The following is a 25,114-nucleotide window of genomic DNA, read 5'->3' as shown; positions in this document are numbered from 1 at the left end:
AAATATCTTTATCCACTGAATAAAATTGTCACCAAAACCGAACTTTCGTAAAACAGAAATCAGATATGAGTGGCAAACTCTGTCAAACGCTTTTTCTTGATCAATTTTTAAGATATATCCCTCAAGATTGTCTCTCTCAACCATATCTATAATATCTCTTACAGTGACTATAGTATCAGCAATATCTCTCCCAACTATACAACATGTCTGAGTTTGAGAAATAATTTTGGGTAATACCATTTTTAAACGTGTAGACAAAATCCTTGCCAAAATTTTATAATCTACATTAAGTAAACTGATAGGACGCCAATTTTGCAATCTTCTATTATCCCCCTTATTTTTATAAATAAGTGATATAACCCCAAATCTCATTGATCTCGACATAATATTGTCATTCTTAACACTCTGAAAGATGTGCAACAGAATATCATATATACAATCATAAAATTTACAATACCACTCTACTGTCAATCCGTCCGGGCCGGGGCTTTTATTTTTAGCCATCCCTTTTATAGCTGTATGTATTTCATCAACTGTTATTATGGCATCACACATATCTTTATCCTCATCAGATACAGAACAGTTTACAAAATTTAAAAATGAATCAGTACAATTATCATCAACAGTTACTGAAGAATATAAATGACTATAAAACTGATGTATTTCATCTAAGATTCCGGTTGTATTTGAAATAATTACACCATCATCATCAATCAATTCATTGATTACATTTTTGTTGTGTCGATATTTCTCAAGATTTAGAAAGTATTTAGTGTTTCTATCGCTTTCAATTGCCCATTTCGCCTTAGATCTCAATATAGCATCCCGACAAAAATCAGTTTCATAGTCACTTAGCTGATGTTTTAGTTCTTCATATTTGTTAATGTCATATGATTCTTTATTTGCGACTTTTTCTGAAAATGATTTTAATTTATTTTGCAATGTAAAGTATTCTTGTAATCTTTCCTTATTTCTTCTTGTACAGTATACTTGGGAAAATTTTTTAATTTTGTATTTTACATTATCCCACCAAATGAGTGGTTCACTGAAATACATTTCGTCAGTTTTTCCCTCGGTAAGAATTGATTTCACTCTTTGTACATATTTTTCCTCAAAAAGAACATTGTTATTTAGTATCCATAATCCGGGCCCTGTTTCCACTTTGCAGGTATTTAGTTTAAGGTATACAAAAGAATGATCACTAAAGGATGTATCTGCATAATAAATATTTTGCACATTGGAATGCAATTTTGAGGAAATCAAAAAATAATCTATTCTACTCTGCTTCATTTCGCCTAGTACAACTTGTTTTCTGGAGAAACTACGAGTACTAGGATTTCGTGATCTCCATAAATCGGTAATATTCCTATCATGAATAATTTTATAAAGTTCACGCACTGCTACATCATCAATATGTAAGGCTTTGTTATGTCGATCAATACCTGCTAAAGTTGTATTAAAATCACCAGCCAGGATAGTGCTATCACTAGTACTGTTATGTAAATATGTATTTAGCTTCATGAAAAAGTTAAACCTTTCCTTCACAACATTTGGAGCATAAATATTGATTAAATCAATCACTTTATCATCAATAGCTATTTTAAGATGTAAAATCCTACCCTTTTCAATCATTTCTTGTGTCACCTGATTTCTCAATTCTCTCACTACTAAAACAGCAACACCTGCTGGTAAATGAAGAATTGACACAATAATAGTGTCTGAATATAAGAGAGTACAATCAAAGTGTTCACTTCCAATATCAATTCCACACAAGGTATTATATGCTACTTCCTTGCTCGGTAGTGTGACCTCATACAAATTTGCACCTTTGGGCACAACAGCATAGACCGACATATCTCCGGTTAATTCTTCTACACTTCTAATAATATCACTTGCCTTTATTTTCTTCACATCCTTTACATCAATCACCACGGTACATTCTTTCCCAAAACGACGAGAAGCTCCTGTCTGTCTATCGATGTTACTCGACATGCCATTCTTATTGTTAGCTATTCCACTGGTGTCATTAGAGTGTGAGTCAGCTCCTTGTGCTGCACGTGCAGCACGACCAGGCTTTGCATTCATTGTCACAGAAAATAGTATTTTGCGTGGTGGATAAAGTTATCCACACACTCAAAATATATCTCACTTATATATGAATGCGATCACACAAATCTTATAAACGTACCTGTAACAAATTAAAACAGCAAAAATGTCTATTAAAGGAAAAAAACTTGAAAATTCACGGAGCGATCATCAAACGTGTTTTCCTTCTGATGTCATAACCGGAAGTCCATATGCATATCAACATTACAAAGACAAAAATCAGACTTTGATTACAAAGTATTTTGTAAAAGATAATCCGTTAATGAGAATAGAAGAGGAGAAATTGTTTATTATATTGTAGAATCATTGTTTTTGTAACATAGCATTACAAAATATTATTTTAGAATCATTGTTCTGTAATACAGCATTACAAAATACTATTGAAGAATCATTGTTTTGTAATATAGCATTACAAAATGCTATTGTAGAATCATTTTGTAATATAGCATTACAAACCACCATGTACATACTGACTGTATACTTTTAACTTATATACTGTACAAAACGTTTTTTTAAATAAAGAAAGAAACAAAAAAAAAAAGGCGATGGACTGCTAATCCATTGGGGTCTCCGAGCGTGGGTTCGAATCCCATCTTCGTCGATCAGTTTTTGTTCGATGTGACTTAGGAGTAATGATATCAAAACATATTTATCATTCGTTATGTCATTAGAGGGAATTTGCCAGAAATTGACACAAGGATGACACTAAAAGGTCAAATTCATGCACATAAATGAGAATGTTGTATAAGATGACATGAAAGGTCGGATTAATGCACAGAAATCAGATTTTCATCTGTTCAATATCTACCTTTTCTTGATTGCCAGACATCCAATTAGAATGTATATTTGCAGTCGATGTATCAATAATTCTCTCTCTCTCTCTCTCTCTCTCTCTCTCTCTCCCTCTTACACACACACACACACACACACACACACACACACACACACACACACACACGACGCGTAACATAATCTACCCTGTGAAAATCGAAAAACCACATGTTAATAGTCGCTGTTTCATATTTCAGGGTTACGCTCTACAACAATTTTGGGCATCTGGATCGCATCCAATGTAGTGGATTCCTTAATATGTAATCACGTCATCTATTTTACCTGGGATTCTAACTGGTCTGTTTGCATCTCGTTCTTTATTAATTTTCTTCTTGATCACATCTACTTTTATCCTTATACTGATTTAATTTCCTCACACTAGATAAAAGTATGACGTTGGATGCCAATGTTTTTCTTTCTTTCCAATACCTTGGATGTTGCTGATACGTCAAAGTTATATCCTTTGCGGAACATTTGTGAACTAAAAATACATTTAGCAGAGCGTGGTTTCGATCCACGGACCTCTGGGTTATGGGCCCAGCACGCTTCCACTGCGCCACTCTGCTGTTGGAACCAACAAGGCCTTCAATTTAGTATATTCATATTCACCTTTCTGATGCAATAGTCAGGTAAATTTGATTAAGGAAGATTTGGTTGTGCAAGTTGCTTCCCCGTTTAGCTTTTGAACTTAAAAGTTAAAACATGTATCCGACAAATTAATACAATGGCCTTCAAGGAGGTCTAGTCAGTCTTATTATTATTATAATTATTATTATTATTATTATTATGATTATTATTATTATTATTATTATTATTATTATACATCCGTCTGCACAATGATATTGGTTTGAGATTGCGCTAACTTTAAGCTTATTATACAGGGATTAAGATATTTTCTGGACTTTTACCTTGGTGAGGGTAGTGGGTGGGCTGTGGGTGGTAAGCACGTGGGGGAGGAAGACTATGCGTAGGGTAGAAATATTACGCACAATATCCCATTTTGTAGCGTCATGAAATCTACTGTCATTTACATTACACCCTTTATCAAAACTAAAACTGTTCCAGATTTTAAATAATTATAACCTTACATGGGTTCACCATCGTTGAAAGCCCGGGGCTAAAATTCGCTATGCTCATTAATCACCCGTGGCTGCGTGTACTGAGAGTTTATTTTTTATGAATCAGCAAAACCTGTTTAACCAATAATTGCGGCCGCCAGTAAAAAGGTCTCGCAATCTTGACCTCATATGACCTTTCCCACTTGTGAATGAGCCAATCAACGTTTCACTTACATCACACGGTCAAACTTTTCTGTCGATATAACTGGTACTTTCACTCTAATCCATGGGGCATTCTCATAAGCAGCCAGGGCTGATACAAGTGATGCGGATTATCACCCGTGGCATGCAACAATCATGCTAGTAAACCTATGAAAACAACCTCATACCAAAACTTCAATGACTTCAAAGATTTTAGTGCTCATGATCAAACCTATTCTTATCAGTATAGATGAACCCTTGCTGTCAGCTTCTGTGTAGAGGAAAGGATATGAGCCGCGGCCATTCTGGACCAGCATAGTGTTTGGAGCACGTCCATTCAATTCCGCACCAAAGACTCAGGTGCTAATTTTAGTAATGAGTGTTGAAAGCTGAAGACTGTTAAAAGACCGAAATTGCATCAATAAAACAATTTGTCTATTTTTTTAATTACAACTCAGATAACTTCTCAAAATTTTCTTTCTTTTGAAACATAGCTTACATTATTAACCCATCCTGGTCAGCCAAACCCATATATATTCTATTTTAAGTTCATACATTTCCAGGGTGGTTCGCATTTTTCCATACCATTAATACCGTGTGACCTATGCGCGCTAATACACACGCACTGAATATAATACTGGCGTCTCATTGGCGAAATGAAAATAAGTTATAAATAGGTGCAGAACTTCATTTTCGTTTGGCCAGTGACAGGATAGTATTACATTAGGCGAGTTTCATTTGAATACGAACCGGGCGCGATGATGGCCACGTCCAGCGGTAGCATGGGAAAAAGGTATGGCATTCTTTAAAGATATGACAGCATGCCAGACTTTCGAATGGCATACCGATTGAGATGCCTGAGCTAAATATCGGTAGCAAATTTACGTAATTTGCAGTTTATTCTTAAATAGTACGCACCTAATGTGATAACAGTATCACACACACACACACATACACACACGTTTGGGCGACCCCGAAACTCATTCTTCCCAATACTTAAATTTTGGTTGTATGCAATATCTTGTTGCGCTAAGCGTCTTTCTAGATAACACTTTAATAAAATTCACTGATACCAATGCATAACAAATGAGAAGAAAATAATTCGATTATCTAAGCCGGAATTGTGAATATTACCGTCTACATATCAGATTGTATAACAACTTATCTAATATGACGAGGTGGCCGAGAGGTTAAGGCGATGGACTGCTAATCCATTGGGGTTTCCCCGCGTGGGTTCGAATCCCATCTTCGTCGATCAGCTTTTGTTCGATGTGACTTAGGAGTAATGATTTTAAAACATATTTCCAATTAAGTAATACAAGTTAAAACAGATATCCGACTAAGTAATACAATGGCCTTCAAGGAGGTCCAATCAGTCTTACGATTATTATTACTGTTATATATCCGTCTGCACAATGATATTGGTTTTGAAATTGATCTAACTTTAAACTTATTATACCAGTGTTACAATATTTTCTGGACTTTTACCTTGGTGAGGGTAGTGGGTGGGCTGTGGGTGGTAAGCACGTGGGGGAGGAAGACCAAGCGTAGGGTAGAAATTGTACGCACAGTATCCCATTTTGTAGCGTCATAAAATATACTGAGATTTACATTACACCCTTAAAAAAACTAAAACTATTCCAGAATTTCAATAATTATAATCTTACATGGGTTCACCATCGTTGCAAGCCCGGGGCTAAAATTCGCTATGCTCATTAATCACCCGTGGCTGCGTGTACTGAGAGTTTATTTCTTATGAATCAGCAAATCCTGTTTAACCAATAATTGCGACCGCCAGTAGAAAGGTCTCGCAATCTTGGCCTCATATGACCTGTCCCACTTGTGAATGAGCCAATCAACGTTTCACTTACATCACACGGTTATGCTTTTCTGTCGATATAACTGGTAATTTCACTGTAATGCATGAGGCTCTTCTCATAAACAGCCAGGGCTGATACAAGTGATGCGGATTAACGCCCGTGGCACGCAACAATGATGCTCGTAAACCTATGAAAACAACATCATACTAAAACTTCAATGACTTCAAAGATCTTAGTGCTCATGATCAAACCTATTCTTATCAGTACAGATGAACCCTTGCTGTCAGCTTCTGTGTAGAGGAAAGGATATGAGCCGCGGCCATTTCTGGACCTGCATAGAGTTTGAAACACGTGCATTCAATTCCGCACCAAAGAGTCAGGTGCTAATTTTAGTAATGAGTATTGAAAACTGAACACTGTTAAAGAACCGAAATTCCATCAATAAAACAATTTGTCTATTTTTTCATTACAACTAAGATAAGTTCTCAAAATAGTCTTTCTTCTAAAACATAACGTACATTATTAACCAATCCTGGTTAGCCAAACCCAAATATATTCTCTTTTAAGTTCATACATTTCCAGGGTGGTTCGCATTTTTCCATACCATTAATACCGTGTGACCTATGCGCGCTAATACACACGCACTGAATAGAATACTGGCGTCTCATTGGCGAAATGAAGATAAGTTATAAATAGGTGCAGAACTTCAGTTTCGTTTGGCCAGTGACAGGATAGTATTACATTAGGCGAGTTACATTTGCATACGAATAGGGCGCGATGATGGCCACGTCCAGCGGTAGCATGGGAAAAAGGTATGGCATTCCTTAAAGATATGACAGCATGCCAGAGTTTCAAATGGCATACAGATTGAAATGCCTGAGCTAAATATCGGTAGCAAATTTACGTAATTTGCAGTTTATTCTTAAATAGGACGCACGTAATGTGATAGTAGTATCACCCACAGACACATGCACACACGTTTGGGCGAGCGCGAAACTCATTCTTCCCAATACTTCAATTTTGGTTGTATGCAATGTCTTGTTCCGCTAGGCGTCTTTCTAGATAACACTTTAATAAAATTCACTGATACCAATGCATAATAGATGAGAAGAAAATAGTTCGATTATCTAAGCCGGGGATTGTGATTATTGCCGTCTATATAGCAGATTGTATAACAACTTTTCTAATATGACGAGGTGGCCGAGAGGTTAAGGCGATGGACTGCTAATCCATTGGGGTTTCCCCGCGTGGGTTCGAATCCCATCTTCGTCGATCAGTTTTTGTTCGATGTGACTTAGGAGTAATGATATCAAAACATATTTATCATTCGTTATGTCATTAGAGGGAATTTGCCAGAAATTGACACAAGGATGACACTAAAAGGTCAAATTCATGCACATAAATGAGAATGTTGTATAAGATGACATGAAAGGTCGGATTAATGCACAGAAATCAGATTTTCATCTGTTCAATATCTACCTTTTCTTCATTGCCAGACATCCAATTAGAATGTATATTTGTAGTCGATGTATCAATAATTCTCTCTCCCTCTCTCTCTCTCTCTCTCTCTCTCTCTCTCTTACACACACACACACACGCGCGCGCGCCACGCGTAACATAATCTACCCTGTGAAAATCGAAAAACCACATGTTAATAGTCGCTGTTTCATATTTCAGGGTTACGCTCTACCACAATTTTGGGCATCTGGATCGCATCCAATGTAGTGGATTCCTTAATATGTAATCACGTCATCTATTTTACCTGGGATTCTAACTGGTCTGTTTGCATCTCGTTCTTTATTAATTTTCTTCTTGATCACATCTACTTTTATCCTTATACTGATTTAATTTCCTCACACTAGATAAAAGTATGACGTTGGATGCCAATGTTTTTCTTTCTTTCCAATACCTTGGATGTTGCTGATACGTCAAAGTTATATCCTTTGCGGAACATTTGTGAACTAAAAATACATTTAGCAGAGCGTGGTTTCGATCCACGGACCTCTGGGTTATGGGCCCAGCACGCTTCCACTGCGCCACTCTGCTGTTGGAACCAACAAGGCCTTCAATTTAGTATATTCATATTCACCTTTCTGATGCAATAGTCAGGTAAATTTGATTAAGGAAGATTTGGTTGTGCAAGTTGCTTCCCCTGTTTAGCTTTTGAACTTAAAAGTTAAAACATGTATCCGACTAATTAATACAATGGCCTTCAAGGAGGTCTAGTCAGTCTTATTATTATTATTATTATGATTATTACTATTATTATTATCATTATTATACATCCGTCTGCACAATGATATTGGTTTGAAATTGCGCTAACTTTAAGCTTATTATACAGGGATTAAGATATTTTCTGGACTTTTACCTTGGTGAGGGTAGTGGGTGGGCTGTGGGTGGTAAGCACGTGGGGGAGGAAGACTATGCGTAGGGTAGAAATATTACGCACAATATCCCATTTTGTAGCGTCATGAAATCTACTGTCATTTACATTACACCCTTTATCAAAACTAAAACTGTTCCAGATTTTAAATAATTATAACCTTACATGGGTTCACCATCGTTGAAAGCCCGGGGCTAAAATTCGCTATGCTCATTAATCACACGTGGCTGCGTGTACTGAGAGTTTATTTCTTATGAATCAGCAAAACCTGTTTAACCAATAATTGCGGCCGCCAGTAAAAAGGTCTCGCAATCTTGACCTCATATGACCTTTCCCACTTGTGAATGAGCCAATCAACGTTTCACTTACATCACACGGTCAAACTTTTCTGTCGATATAACTGGTACTTTCACTCTAATCCATGGGGCATTCTCATAAGCAGCCAGGGCTGATACAAGTGATGCGGATTATCACCCGTGGCATGCAACAATCATGCTAGTAAACCTATGAAAACAACCTCATACCAAAACTTCAATGACTTCAAAGATTTTAGTGCTCATGATCAAACCTATTCTTATCAGTATAGATGAACCCTTGCTGTCAGCTTCTGTGTAGAGGAAAGGATATGAGCCGCGGCCATTTCTGGACCAGCATAGTGTTTGGAGCACGTCCATTCAATTCCGCACCAAAGACTCAGGTGCTAATTTTAGTAATGGGTGCTGAAAGCTGAAGACTGTTAAAAGACCGAAATTGCATCAATAAAACAATTTGTCTATTTTTTTAATTACAACTAACATAAGTTCTCAAAATTTTCTTTCTTTTGAAATATAGCTTACATTATTAACCAATCCTGGTCAGCCAAACCCATATATATTCTATTTTAAGTTCATACATTTCCAGGGTGGTTCGCATTTTTCCATACCATTAATACCGTGTGACCTATGCGCGCTAATACACACGCACTGAATATAATACTGGCGTCTCATTGGCGAAATGAAAATAAGTTATAAATAGGTGCAGAACTTCATTTTCGTTTGGCCAGTGACAGGATAGTATTACATTAGGCGAGTTTCATTTGAATACGAACCGGGCGCGATGATGGCCACGTCCAGCGGTAGCATGGGAAAAAGGTATGGCATTCCTTAAAGATATGACAGCATGCCAGACTTTCGAATGGCATACCGATTGAAATGCCTGAGCTAAATATCGGTAGCAAATTTACGTAATTTGCAGTTTATTCTTAAATAGGACGCACCTAATGTGATAACAGTATCACACACACACACACACACATGCACGCACGTTTGGGCGACCCCGAAACTCATTCTTCCCAATACTTCAATTTTGGTTGTATGCAATATCTTGTTGCGCTAAGCGTCTTTCTAGATAGGACTTCCGGTTATGACATCAGAAGGTAAACACGTTTGATGATCGCTCCGTGAATTTTCCAGTTTTTTTCCTTTAATAGACATTTTTGCTGTTTTAATTTGTTACAGGTACGTTGATAAGATTTGTGTGATCGCATTCATATATAAGTGAGATATATTTTGAGTGTGTGGATAACTTTATCCACCACACAATATATTATTTTCTGTGACAATGAATACAAAGCCTGGTCGTGCTGCACGTGCAGCACAAGGAGCTGACTCACACTCTAATGACACCAGTGGAATAGCTAACAATAAGAATGGCATGTCGAGTAACATTGATAGACAGACAGGAGCTTCTCGTCGTTTTGGGAAAGAATGTACCGTGGTGATTGATGTAAAGGATGTGAAGAAAATAAAGGCAAGTGATATTGTTAGAAGTGTAGAAGAATTAACCGGAGATATGTCGGTCTATGCAGTTGTGCCCAAAGGTGCAAATTTGTATGAGGTCACGCTACCGAGCAAGGAAGTAGCATATAATACCTTGTGTGGAATTGATATTGGAAGTGAACACTTTGATTGTACTCTATTATATTCAGACACTATTATAGTGTCAATTCTTCATTTACCAGCATACATCAATGATGATGATATAAGTATGAAGCACGGTGAATACGGAGTAGAACTTCTTTCTCCCATTCAACGCAGATATTATCCTGGAACTAGTGTGGCTGATGGGACTCGTTATGTCAAATGTAAATTTCCACAGCAGGTAAAATCCTTGCCTTACAGTCTGAAATTTCAGACTGTTAATGGTCAACAATACTTTAGAGTATTACATGATAATCAAGTTAAGGTATGTTCTAGATGTCTAGATCCGGGACATGTTATAAAAGACTGCCCTGATTTTGTATGCTACAAGTGTGGGGAGCAAGGCCATGTAGCAAAAAATTGCACAAGGCAAAGATGTGATAGTTGTGGAAGTTTTCCTCTTATGTGTACATGCAGGATATGCGACAAATGCCACAAAGAGGCGCAAACATGTATGTGTTACAGAGAGGCCATTGCAGGCACTCATTCGCAAGTTGATGATGATACGAGGGAAGACATATTGGAGTTACCGAGTGTCGAAGATGATAAAGAAAAAATTGAGAATGCAAAAAAAGATAATGAGAGTGGAGAAAGTGGGGAAGAAAAAGAAAGAAGTGGAGTTGATATGACCAATGTAGAAATAGAATCTGAGGAGTAAGTAAACAACAATCATACAATTGGAGATGGATCGGGGACAGATTCAGATGATGACAGGAAGATGGCTGCAGACGTTGTTGAAAGATCAAACGAATCACGTACATGTCAAGAAAACGGTACTAATATCGAAAATTTCAAAGTAGTACAAAGGAGAAGGAGAAGGTTTAATCCAGTACCTAACATGAAATTGAATAACATGGGACGAACACCTATTAAGAAATGATCAAACACTCAACATTTTTTAATACTTTCAATACACTCATCATAATCATGGCTTTAAATATTGTATCTCTAAATGTAAATGGCTTGCGTAATTTGAATAAACTAAAGTCTGTTTTAGAAATATTTAAAGAGAAAAGAGGCCATATTTTATTATTGCAAGAAACCTTTTGGGATGATGAGTTTGTTGAAAGTGTTAGAGAAAATGAGATTTGGAATGGTGACATATTTTATAGTAATGCAGACAATAGGAGGGCAGGTGTTGCTGTTGGGAGAAATAATGTTTCTCAGAGTTGATACAAAATTATATGACCTCTGTTTATGTACAACACAACTATTTTACAAGCTTTTATGTACGTTGATTTTTCAAGAACCAGCTTCTGTTTCTTTTTGGAGTAAGATATTTAGTTTGGAAAAACATAAATACTGGAAATTGATACACCTACCTTTCAAGACCCCAGATTGTGTAGATTTGGATTACAGAATAATGCACAATCGAATATTTACAAAAGAGAGACTAAAATACTATGGCAAAATTGATAATGACTTATGTCCAGTGGAAACAGAGGATTTATTTCACATGTTTTTGAAATGTCCTGTATTAAGCTCTTTTAAGAATTATATTGTATATATAGTTGAGATTCTTTTTAAAAATTGTAGAGTTGGTGTTCTCAATAGCACTTCTGTTGAACAAATGCTCACCATAGGATATAACAAAGAAACAAAATCAGTTAATAGTTATTTTTTGAACTACATTCTGAGCATTGCTCGACTGTGTATTTACAAAAGAAGAAACATTATGTCGTTATTAGGGAAACAAATAGACATCGAAAGATTGTTCCAATATTTGACTAGAAAATATATATTATATGCATATCAACATTACAAAGACAAAAATCAGACTTTGATTACAAACTATTTTGTAAAAGATAATCCGCTAATGAGAATAGAAGAGGAGAAATTGTTTATTACATTGTAGAATCATTGTTTTTGTAATATAACATTACAAAATATTATTTTAGAATCATTGTTCTGTAATATAGCATTACAAAATACTATTGTAGAATTATTGTTTTGTAATATAGCATTACAAAATACTATTGTAGAATCATTTTGTAATATAGCATTGCAAACTACCATGTACATACTGACTGTATACCTTTAACTTATATACTGTACAAAACGTTTTTTTAAATAAAGAAAGAAAAAAAAAGATGGACTGCTAATCCATTGGGGTCTCCCCGCGTGGGTTCGAATCCCATCTTCGTCGATATACATTTTATCTGATGTGTAGAACTTTTAGTTATGACTACAAACCGTGTTCATCAATATTGTAAAGTGATATCGTCACGTCAGAAAGAAAACACGCGTAATGATGTCTCCATGATTTTTTTTTGTGGCTTGTGTCTTGAATGGACTGACGTTTTGTGCATGTTTGTTACAGGTTTGTGTATTGACCTGTTCTGGCTGCATATTTATAATCAAGTTGTATTTTTTGCGCGTGTGGAACATTTTATCTCCCACAGGAGAGAGAAAAACAACAACATTTCTTGGCATTGAAATAAAATCCCAGTAGTGCAAACATGCATGCGGGAAGTGTAGCCAAATATCAATGCCGCGAATCGGCCGATTAGCAGAAACATTTAAGGTTGCGAGGAAGGCAAAAGGGATCAAGCTAAGGTTTGGGAGGGTAAGGGGTGAGGTGTTTCCAAAATTCCAAAACGGCACCAAAGCACACGCGTATGTGTCTGTTTACTAGAAGTGTGTGTAATACCCATTAAAACGATGGTCAAATTTTAAGTAACAGGAGACTGTACGTTTGTATACTCGGATAGTCTTGGACAACAATCTAAAATTGCGGTTAATGTTAAGAAGATCAAATAAACTGATGTTATCAGAAGTGTAGAAGAAATGACGGGGAAAATGTTCGTTTATGTAGCTGTCCTTTCACCTGTTCATACTTTAAGTACCTGTGTACCAAACTGATTAAAATCAGATCTCCGCTGTTACCAAATGAAGATCTGACAGCCATCGCTTAGAAGGCATATTCTGGTACCTATGCTATTACCATAATTGCTAATTTTATCAACCAGTCAGATGAGGTCTAATATCTTTGCGTTTTGAGAAAGAGCACCGTGGGTGAAAAGCATGAATGTGTATCGAACGATTTGATTCACTTTCAGATTTTTTGAAAGTTGTATTTCCATTGGCTAATTTAATGGTCACCTGAATGTCATTCTTCAGTGGTCATCGTCAGGTCTTCACGTAGGACAGCGGAGATCTGATTTTATCAGATTGGTGTCTATGTTGACCGGGGTATATATATTCCTCTTCATATTCTTTCTAATTTCTACTTATTTCTTCTTCTAAAAGGTACACAGGTACATCAAGTATGAACATGTGAACGTAATACCTTCCAGATGTATAGCGCACAAGCAATGGACTCTCTCCAGTTCACTTATATTCTGAGGGCTAGGGTTAAATTAAGTTTCACAATAATACAACGTTCATGGAATCGCAGTAGTTTCATGTAAAATATAATTTGTGAGCCGACTAATTCCATACCTGTGTACTCCAATATTAATAAAACCAATAACGTACTTGCAAGTTTATCTTTAACCTCTTTAAATTCTGTATATAATCTGCTATACTTAGACACGTTAGCACCAAAATGTCTACATAACTGCTGTTTCTGGAGCACTCTCAAAATCAAAGAACCATTTTCACTAGTTTCGTTTGTAGTCAGACGACTTTTCGGTGAACACAGCGATCTTAGGTTTCTAGAAGTTATATCCAAATGCCGACTTTATGGAGTGCACGTTGCATATAAAACAGTATCTGATCCACTAATACCGTGTGCAACAATTGTGGAGACCAATACGAGTTATAGCACTACCTTGGTAGGTGGTTACAATAGCTGCAATTGATCGGCATAAGAAACACATACATATCGATGATATTGCTATTCGAGAGCTTCATAATTACTGTTTGATAGCAATATTTACGATCATTGGAGATCAAGAGAGAATGGTACTAGGCGAACTATGGAAGTGCAGGATGGACTATATCTTAAATTCCTCCAAATTGCAAAATATTTTGTTATGCATGTACATCATTATGAGATCGATCCTAAAATAACTACATGCAACGAAGAAATTAGGCACTTACTTAAATTAGATAACGTTTGTAATGATGAATAGGTATGTAGAGTGAAATCTATTATTATTGAGGGAAAGAGTAAAATATTTTAGTGAACAACTCACTTAGTGGATAATGCAAAATATAAAAGTAAGAATTCTCGCTCCTATACAGTACGAAGAGAAAGAAAGAAAGTTTCCAAGAATTGTATAGATGTCAAGACAAAATGATTTTATTTTCTGTAAAATTTACCGCTAAAGATTCATTTGATATCAATACATATGAAGAACTCGAACAACAATGAAGTGACTAAGAAATAAGATTGTTTTGAGGTGTTATACCGAGATTTTAATCCAGTTTGGTGACTGAAAGTGACGCAAATAGCAAATACTTTCCAAATCCTGAAAAATATCAACAAAAGCGAGATGTTATTAAGGAATCCATTGATGGCTTTGGCTCACTTGTTTCAAATGAAAATCAAATATTAAAATACGTTTATAAGTTTTATTGTATTTTGTAATTATCGAACACAGTTGATGAGAGTTGTAAAGAATCAGTTTTAATCTTGGTAAATTCATCCATACCTGCTGATGATACGTATTTGAGTAGGGTCATACAAGGGTTGATAAAATACATGCAGCTATAAATATAATGTCTAAAATTAGATATTTTGGTCTGGTTAAATCGATAAGGTAGTTGTATTTTACAACGTTTTAAATTATGAATATGATAATCTGTTAGAGATTTTTTTCTTCTTCAGATCGTTAACAAGGAATCAATTACGTCATGGGCAGTGAGATTTGATACAATATCATTTTTTACAACACCAAGAGCGACTAAAGAAGCTGGAAATATTGGCGAAATATAAGACTATTTAATGTAGATGATACAATTTTGGCGAGGGTTATGGCTCATGGTTTGAAATGGGTATTACCCAAAATTATGCCTCTAATTCAGACATGCTCTGTAGTTTGAAGGGATATTGCTGATACAACATTCACTGTAGGAGATGTCATTGCTATGACCTAGAGGGACAACATCGATGGATATACCTTAACAATTGATAAAAGCAAAGATTTTGACAGAGTCAAAAGTTTGTCTCATTCACATAAATTTTGGATTTGGTCAAATTTTTATTCAGCCGCTATTAAAGACAGTGTTAAATGCAGTGTGCATCTAACACCATTCTTTCCGATTAAAACTTCTTTCTGATAAGGCTGTTCTCTATCGGTAATGCTATATATAATACCAGTTGAACGTTAAGGGTGATACTAGAGTGGCAAATGTATTTTTTCTAGTGAGTAAATGTCTCCAAAACAAAATACACTACTCCAAAAGGAAACAGCGGCTGGTTTACGGAGAATCAAGCTACTTGAAAGCGAGTAAAACATTTGTGCTATACATGAACAGAAGTCATACAATTTAGTATCACCTCTGTGTAATAAGTTTCAAATTTAGACAAAGTGTTATTCTAATTGAGCTCCAGCACTAGTTCCCAAAATTAAGATAACGTGATCACAATGTTGAAATTGGAGCTGTCTGCAGAATTCAACAGAGACTGCCTGATGAATTAAATAAAAGTTCCGTTTGTTTTCTTTATTCCCTTTTGAACCATATCCTTTACAATATAAACCATGTACAATAAATGATTGATTAATAGATTCTTTCTTTGCTAATGTCATGGTTGTACCATCGGCATGTTGAAAGACTTTACTTGTACTGCTAGACAATAGAAATAGAGCAACATTGACATAATAATTTATAATTATAGCGAGCCCTAAATGTTCCGCTTCAAATAAATATAGCATAGTTAGTATAGGGCAACTTTGGAAGACTGAATGTTTAATTGAAAAGGCTTTCATTAAATGCATTTAACACTGTTTCTAATTTCAATATAAAATATTTGTATCCATTAAATAAAGCTGTCACCAAACCCGAATTGTCGTAAAAGAGATACCAGTATGAATGGTTGACTCTGTGAAAAGCTTTTTCGTGATCAGTTTCATCACCTCTTTCTTCACCATCTGCACCCTGTATTACTTCATCAACCTCGTGTTCATCATCTTCTACAACTTGAATCCCCAATCTATCTTCCTTTGTGGCAACGTCAGCAATTCGGTAATTAATTTCTTCAATTTAATCATTTAGCATGTAACATCTTTAGGCAGTTGCATTTCTTAAGTCATATTTCCCACATGAACACAAATAAAGAAAATTTCCACAATTGTCAGAGCTTTGCCTTTTGTACTTCCTAGGAACATGACGCTGTTTCCAACAGTTGTGGCACACGAAATGTGTGCAATCTGTCATCATGCGACCCGGGTCAAGACAAAAAGAGTGCACCTTTACTTGATTATCATGCAATAATTAACGAACTAATGGTCACTTACAGTTTGATGCTTCCGACTGTAGGGCTAAGATTTTATCTCTTTTGGAAAACTGTATTTTACATAATATTACAAATCTATGTTCTTAACCTAAGTAATAGAAAAGATGTAAATCCAGCAAGTATTGTGAAATGTAACAAATACTTTCTCTAGAATACGAAATAAAACATGTAATAACAAATAATAAATATTAAAAAAATAACAAACAATCAAAATTAAATATCCAAAACAAAAATGCGTCACGTCTGTCACAAGATCTCTAGGGTAGTATCTATCCTGAATGGGAGATATGAATTCCACTCCGTATTCTCTTATCTTGATACCGATCTCTTCGTCGGAAACGTGTGCAGGTAGGCGAGGTATTTACACAATAATAGTGTCAGAATATGAGGAAGTACAGTCATTGTTATCACTGCCAATTCCACTTTAGATTATACTCTTTATTTGGCAACGTAACCTCATACAAATTTGAAACTTTCGGCACAAGTACATAGAAAGACATTTTGTTTTTTCGTTGATTGATTGGATCGTGACAGTTGTTATGTCCAAAGCATAGGTAGGGCGTATTTCTAAAGCTAGAAAGACATTTTGTTTTTTCGTTGATTGATTGGATCGTGACAGTTGTTATGTCCCAAGCATAGGTAGGGCGTATTTCTAAAGCTAGTCACATGATCACATCTATTCATTCCGCGCTGACGTAGTTTTCTTGTGACCAGAGATTCATACTCCAAAACTCTCTTCAGTCAGTTTGTCTTTCGATGTCAATGCGTCTCACAAATAACTGAATGTCCAATTATAGACAGGGTAGCTTGAATCGAACAACACATTGCAGATAGCTCTCGATCGGATTATGCAAAGTCACATATTGTTTCATTGAGAAAGACACATTTCCTTGTTTAAAATAATCCGATATCGAGTAGTAGAAAATAATTGATACATCTTATTTATGACAATGATATATGGGCGTGTTTGGGATTTAAGGCAGTCATAAAGTCTAGTACACCCCGGTAAAACATTTTATGGAAACAACAACACTAACCTCTTAGCTGCATTAGTTGACTACCTAATCAATTGTTTATAATGAACGTTCTAGTTCCATTAGTTGCCTCCCTTGATTCGACAAAAGAAAAACGATTGACCCCCTCCTGCAACAATTGAATAAATGGCGAATCCGAAAGGAGGATTGCGTTTTACTAAGGAGCATATATCAGATGGGACTTTCACAACCAAATGTGCCATTCTTCTTAATTTATTATTATTATTATTATTATTATTATTATTATTATTATTATTATTATTATTATACCATTGATAACTGTTTATCTACTGTTCTAAATATGAAGTTGAAAGGGACTTATTTTTCATGTCCTTAAATAAGCAGCACTTAAACGTCCTCCATATGTTTCACAGACAAATGTTTTTGTGCATGGGAACAAATTTGATATAATGTCAACATGAATATCGATGTTTCTGGCTGTATTTGAACAACCTCTCATTTTAAATTCTGATAATTCATGTGGTTGGAAAATATTCATGTTCACATAACTTATAAAGGCAGGAATTGTTTGTGTTTAGGACGTTGTTTGTGAATCAAATCCTGAGATCAAAGCGAAAAATACAGAAAACTTACAATTGTATAATAGAAAGTATACCTTTAGAATGACACAAAAGAATCAAACCCCACCGTGACCAATTGAAGAAATACTATGTATCCCAAAATTGATAGCAAATTGTATGACCTCTATTCATATACACCACAATTATTTTACAGGCTCATCTAAAGTTTAATTTTCGAGAACCAGCCTCCGTTTCCTTCCGGAGCAGGATATCAAGTTTGGAAACATGTAATCACTGGAAATGTGTAAATTTGCCTTTTAAGAGCAGATATTGTATGGATTAACGAAAAATTGAAACAAAATAAATTCCATTTTTAATATGGCAATGTCATGTCAGAGGTCAAAACTTTTCGGCACTTTTGGGTGGGATCGCAGGGGTGGTTCAGTATGTATTTTTCACAGGGAGCGCAAAGAAGACCGCAAGCTGACTGTGGGATTTAGCAGCTAGTGAGGGCCAGGGAGACAAACACTCATTTTTGTCTGGGGGTGGGGAAGGGTGATGCCGGCGGTGGGGTGGGAAACACGGGGAGGCTTGTCCACCTGATCACTGTCGAACGTTCCAATGCTATATCATTACATGCCACATTGTTTTTCGTTTGACCTTTTGTTATATTTCACTTTAGCTGCATGTACATTTGACATTTTATTATTGCTAGAACGGTGTAGAAGGTCCAAATTCGCACCAAAAAAGCCGTCATTGAAGCGTGAAAAGTAAATTACATTGACCCACATTTTATATATGAAATCAGATACATATTTACTGAATGTGCCTTTTATTTATATTTTTTTGCCTGAAGATAAATGATAATTTGATGTTATGAATTTAAAATTAAAAACAAAAAACAAAAACCAAATAAAAGTGATTAGCAGAGCGTGGTTTCGATCCACGGACCTCTGGGTTATGGGCCCAGCACGCTTCCACTGCGCCACTCTGCTGTTAGTTGTTATTGTTGTTGTTATAGGGTTTAACGCCATTTTTCAGCACAAGATAGGCTATACATGGCGGCCAGTATTAATGGTGGAGGAAGAACCCGGGAAAACCCCGGAAAGAACCACCGACCCACGAGAAGCTACCGGCAAGCTTTCTCACATGTCCACATTGGCCGAGCCCGAGACTCGAACCCACGCAGACAGAGGTGAGATGGCAGTGATCCGTGACGGAGAGCGCTTTAGACCACTCGGCCACTCGGCTCTGCTGTTAGAAAACATTGATTTTTATAACTTTAAAAAAAAATGGAACTGATATTCACTTATCTGATGTAATACTTACCGAAGTGATGAATACAACGAATGTTCGTACGAGTTTTTTCCCTTGCCTAACAATCCATTGATATGAACATGCTTGCTCACTAAGGGACCGACCATGTATTTGTTTCTGTTTATTGGGTGGGTAGGTGGGTAATGTTGAGTTTTCTCCCAGCCAGGAGAATTGTTTTAATTTACCTGAAGATATATATTTCTTCTTTGAAAGAATATCATGCACTAGGTTCTTTATGTGCACATCAGTTAGAGCTAGGATGGTTCGACGGTTAGAATTTTTTTCTGTCTGAAAAAGACATATATTGAATCGTGAATATCAGACAAAAGTTGTGTGTGGTTTAGGCCAGGTAGCTATAGATCACTCCCTACATAAATAGTGTACTCATCAAAATACACCGGACGAGGTGGCCGAGTGGTTAAGGCGATGGACTGCTAATCCATTGGGGTCTCCCCGCGTGGGTTCGAATCCCATCTTCGTCGATATACATTTTATCTGATGTGTAGAACTTTTAGTTATGACTACAAACCGTATTCATCAATATTGTAATGTGATATCGTCACGTCAGAAAGAAAACACGCCTAATGATGTCTCCATGATTTTTTTTGGTGGTTTGTGTCTTGAATGGACTGACGTTTTGTGCATGTTTGTGACAGGTTTGTGTATTGACCTGTTCCGGCTGCATATTTATAATCGAGTTGTACTTTTTGTGCGTGTGGAACATTTTATCTCCCACAGGAGAAAAAAAAAAAAAAAACACCAACATTTCTTGGCATTGAAATAAAGTCCCAGTAGTGCTAACATGCATGCGGGAAGTGTAGCCAAATATCAATGCCGCGAATCGGCCGATTAGCAGAAACATTTAAGGTTGCGAGCAAGGCAAAAGGGATCAAGCTAAGGTTTGGGAGGGTAAGGGGTGAGGTGTTTCCAAAATTCCAAAACGGCACCAAAGCACACGCGTATGTGTCTGTTTACTAGAAGTGTGTGTAATACCCATTAAAACGATGGTCAAATTTTAAGTAACAGGAGACTGTACGTTTGTATACTCGGATAGTCTTGGACAACAATCTAAAATTGCGGTTAATGTTAAGAAGATCAAATAAACTGATGTTATCAGAAGTGTAGAAGAAATGACGGGGAAAATGTTCGTTTATGTAGCTGTCCTTTCACCTGTTCATACTTTAAGTACCTGTGTACCAAACTGATTAAAATCAGATCTCCGCTGTTACCAAATGAAGATCTGACAGCCATCGCTTAGAAGGCATATTCTGGTACCTATGCTATTACCATAATTGCTAATTTTATCAACCAGTCAGATGAGGTCTAATATCTTTGCGTTTTGAGAAAGAGCACCGTGGGTGAAAAGCATGAATGTGTATCGAACGATTTGATTCACTTTCAGATTTTTTGAAAGTTGTATTTCCATTGGCTAATTTAATGGTCACCTGAATGTCATTCTTCAGTGGTCATCGTCAGATCTTCACGTAGGACAGCGGAGATCTGATTTTATCAGATTGGTGTCTATGTTGACCCGGGTATATATATTCCTCTTCATATTCTTTCTAATTTCTACTTATTTCTTCTTCTGAAAGGTACACAGGTACATCAAGTATGAACATGTGAACGTAATACCTTCCAGATGTATAGCGCACAAGCAATGGACTCTCTCCAGTTCACTTATATTCTGAGGGCTAGGGTTAAATTAAGTTTCACAATAATACAACGTTCATGGAATCGCAGTAGTTTCATGTAAAATATAATTTGTGAGCCGACTAATTCCATACCTGTGTACTCCAATATTAATAAAACCAATAACGTACTTGCAAGTTTATCTTTAACCTCTTTAAATTCTGTATATTATCTGCTATACTTAGACACGTTAACACCAAAATGTCTACATAACTGCTGTTTCTGGAGCACTCTCAAAATCCAAGAACCATTTTCACTAGTTTCGTTTGTAGTCAGACGACTTTTCGGTGAACACAACGATCTTAGGTTTCTAGAAGTTATATCCAAATGCCGACTTTATGGAGTGCACGTTGCATATAAAACAGTATCTGATCCACTAATACCGTGTGCAACAATTGTGGAGACCAATACGAGTTATAGCACTACCTTGGTAGGTGGTTACAATAGCTGCAATTGATCGGCATAAGAAACACATACATATCGATGATATTGCTATTCGAGAGCTTCATAATTACTGTTTGATAGCAATATTTACGACCACTGGAGATCAAGAGAGAATGGTACTAGGCGAACTATGGAAGTGCAGGATGGACTATATCTTAAATTCCTCCAAATTGCAAAATATTTTGTCATGCATGTACATCATTATGAGATCGATCCTAAAATAACTACATGCAACGAAGAAATTAGGCACTTACTTAAATTAGATAACGTTTGTAATGATGAATAGGTATGTAGAGTGAAATCTATTATTATTGAGGGAAAGAGTAAAATATTTTAGTGAACAACTCACTTAGTGGATAATGCAAAATATAAAAGTAAGAATTCTCGCTCCTATACAGTACGAAGAGAAAGAAAGAAAGTTTCCAAGAATTGTATAGATGTAAAGACAAAATGATTCTATTTTCTGTAAAATTTACCGCTAAAGATTCATTTGATATCAATACATAGGAAGAACTCGAACAACAATGAAGTGACTAAGAAATAAGATTGTTTTGAGGTGTTATACCGAGATTTTAATTCAGTTTGGTGACTGAAAGTGACGCAAATAGCAAATACTTTCCAAATCCTGAAAAATATCAACAAAAACGAGATGTTATTAAGGAATCCATTGATGGCTTTGGCTCACTTGTTTCAAATGAAAATCAAATATTAAAATACGTTTATAAGTTTTATTGTATTTTGTAATTATCGAACACAGTTGATGAGAGTTGTAAAGAATCAGTTTTAATCTTGGTAAATTCATCCATACCTGCTGATGATACGTATTTGAGTAGGGTCATACAAGGGTTGATAAAATACATGCAGCTATAAATATAATGTCTAAAATTAGATATTTTGGTCTGGTTAAATCGATAAGGTAGTTGTATTTTACAACGTTTTAAATTATGAATATGATACTCTGTTAGAGATTTTTTTCTTCTTCAGATCGTTAACAAGGAATCAATTACGTCATGGGCAGTGAGATTTGATACAATATCATTTTTTACAACACCAAGAGCGACTAAAGAAGCTGGAAATATTGGCGAAATATAAGACTATTTAATGTAGATGATACAATTTTGGCGAGGGTTATGGCTCATGGTTTGAAATGGGTATTACCCAAAATTATGCCTCTAATTCAGACATGCTCTGTAGTTTGAAGGGATATTGCTGATACAACATTCACTGTAGGAGATGTCATTGCTATGACCTAGAGGGACAACATCGATGGATATACCTTAACAATTGATAAAAGCAAAGTTTTTGACAGAGTCAAAAGTTTGTCTCATTCACATAAATTTTGGATTTGGTCAAATTTTTATTCAGCCGCTATTAAAGACAGTGTTAAATGCAGTGTGCATCTAACACCATTCTTTCCGATTAAAACTTCTTTCTGATAAGGCTTTTCTCTATCGGTAATGCTATATATAATACCAGTTGAACGTTAAGGGTGATACTAGAGTGGCAAATGTATTTTTTCTAGTGAGTAAATGTCTCCAAAACAAAATACACTACTCCAAAAGGAAACAGCGGCTGGTTTACGGAAAATCAAGCTACTTGAAAGCGAGTAAAACATTTGTGCTATACATGAACAGAAGTCATACAATTTAGTATCACCTCTGTGTAATAAGTTTCAAATTTAGACAAAGTGTTATTCTAACTGAGCTCCAGCACTAGTTCCCAAAATTAAGATAACGTGATCACAATGTTGAAATTGGAGCTGTCTGCAGAATTCAACAGAGACTGCCTGATGAATTAAATAAAAGTTCCGTTTGTTTTCTTTATTCCCTTTTGAACCAGATCCTTTACAATATAAACCAAGTACAATAAATGATTGATTAATAGATTCTTTCTTTGCTAATGTCATGGTTGTACCATCGGCATGTTGAAAGACTTTACTTGTACTGCTAGACAATAGAAATAGAGCAACATTGACATAATAATTTATAATTATAGCGAGCCCTAAATGTTCCGCTTCAAATAAATATAGCATAGTTAGTATAGGGCAACTTTGGAAGACTGAATGTTTAATTGAAAAGGCTTTCATTAAATGCATTTAACACTGTTTCTAATTTCAATATAAAATATTTGTATCCATTAAATAAAGCTGTCACCAAACCCGAATTGTCGTAAAAGAGATACCAGTATGAATGGTTGACTCTGTGAAAAGCTTTTTCGTGATCAGTTTCATCACCTCTTTCTTCACCATCTGCACCCTGTATTACTTCATCAACCTCGTGTTCATCATCTTCTACAACTTGAATCCCCAATCTATCTTCCTTTGTGGCAACGTCAGCAATTCGGTAATTAATTTCTTCAATTTAATCCTTTAGCATGTAACATCTTTATACAGTTGCATTTCTTAAGTCATATTTCCCACATGAACACAAATAAAGAAAATTTCCACAATTGTCAGAGCTTTGCCTTTTGTACTTCCTAGGAACATGACGCTGTTTCCAACAGTTGTGGCACACGAAATGTGTGCAATCTGTCATCATGCGACCCGGGTCAAGACAAAAAGAGTGCACCTTTTCTTGATTATCATGCAATAACTTAACGAACTAATGGTCACTTACAGTTTGATGCTTCCGACTGTAGGGCTAAGATTTTATCTCTTTTGGAAAACTGTATTTTACATAATATTACAAATCTATGTTCTTAACCTAAGTAATAGAAAAGATGTAAATCCAGCAAGTATTGTAAAATGTAACAAATACTTTCTCTAGAATACGAAATAAAACATGTAATAACAAATAATAAATATTAAAAAAATAACAAACAATCAAAATTAAATATCCAAAACAAAAATGCGTCACGTCTGTCACAAGATTTCTAGGGTAGTATCTATCCTGAATGGGAGATAGGAATTCCACTCCGTATTCTCTTATCTTGATACCGATCTCTTCGTCGGAAACGTGTGCAAGTAAGAGAGGTATTGACACAATAATAGTGTCAGAATATGAGGAAGTACAGTCATAGTTATCACTGCCAATTCCACTTTAGATTATACTCTTTATTTGGCAACGTAACCTCATACAAATTTGAAACTTTCGGCACAACTACATAGAAAGACATTTTGTTTTTTCGTTGATTGATTGGATCGTGACAGTTGTTATGTCCCAAGCATAGGTAGGGCGTATTTCTAAAGCTAGTCACATGATCACATCTATTCATTCCGCGCTGACGTAGATTTCTTGTGACCAGAGATTCATACTCCAAAACTCTCTTCAGTCAGTTTGTCTTTCGATGTCAATGCGTCTCACAAATAACTGAATGTCCAATTTGCCGTAGTTATAGACAGGGTAGCTTG

The 25,114-nt window shown here is 35.8% G+C and overlaps 6 non-coding genes across 6 annotated transcripts; 3 read left to right on the top strand and 3 right to left on the bottom strand.

Annotated features, from left to right (window-relative positions):
- Positions 1-3,431: 3,431 nt before the first annotated feature.
- Trnam-cau (transfer RNA methionine (anticodon CAU)) lies at positions 3,432-3,503 on the bottom strand. Its single transcript has one exon. It is a non-coding gene; the product is annotated as a tRNA-Met (tRNA).
- A 1,865-nt stretch (positions 3,504-5,368) lies between these two features.
- Trnas-gcu (transfer RNA serine (anticodon GCU)) lies at positions 5,369-5,450 on the top strand. The gene has a single exon. It is a non-coding gene; the product is annotated as a tRNA-Ser (tRNA).
- Positions 5,451-7,206: 1,756 nt separating this feature from the next.
- Trnas-gcu (transfer RNA serine (anticodon GCU)) lies at positions 7,207-7,288 on the top strand. The gene has a single exon. It is a non-coding gene; the product is annotated as a tRNA-Ser (tRNA).
- A 702-nt stretch (positions 7,289-7,990) lies between these two features.
- Trnam-cau (transfer RNA methionine (anticodon CAU)) lies at positions 7,991-8,062 on the bottom strand. The gene has a single exon. It is a non-coding gene; the product is annotated as a tRNA-Met (tRNA).
- An 11,176-nt stretch (positions 8,063-19,238) lies between these two features.
- Trnam-cau (transfer RNA methionine (anticodon CAU)) lies at positions 19,239-19,310 on the bottom strand. The gene has a single exon. It is a non-coding gene; the product is annotated as a tRNA-Met (tRNA).
- A 722-nt stretch (positions 19,311-20,032) lies between these two features.
- Positions 20,033-20,114, top strand: Trnas-gcu (transfer RNA serine (anticodon GCU)). Its single transcript has one exon. It is a non-coding gene; the product is annotated as a tRNA-Ser (tRNA).
- Positions 20,115-25,114: the final 5,000 nt, after the last annotated feature.

The sequence above is a fragment of the Sinohyriopsis cumingii genome, unplaced genomic scaffold, assembly GCF_028554795.1.
Source record: "Sinohyriopsis cumingii isolate HCF-2022 unplaced genomic scaffold, ASM2855479v2 utg000646l, whole genome shotgun sequence".
In the NCBI taxonomy this organism is placed as follows: Eukaryota; Metazoa; Mollusca; class Bivalvia; order Unionida; family Unionidae; genus Sinohyriopsis; species Sinohyriopsis cumingii.
This window is presented reverse-complemented; position numbering and strand designations above follow the sequence as displayed.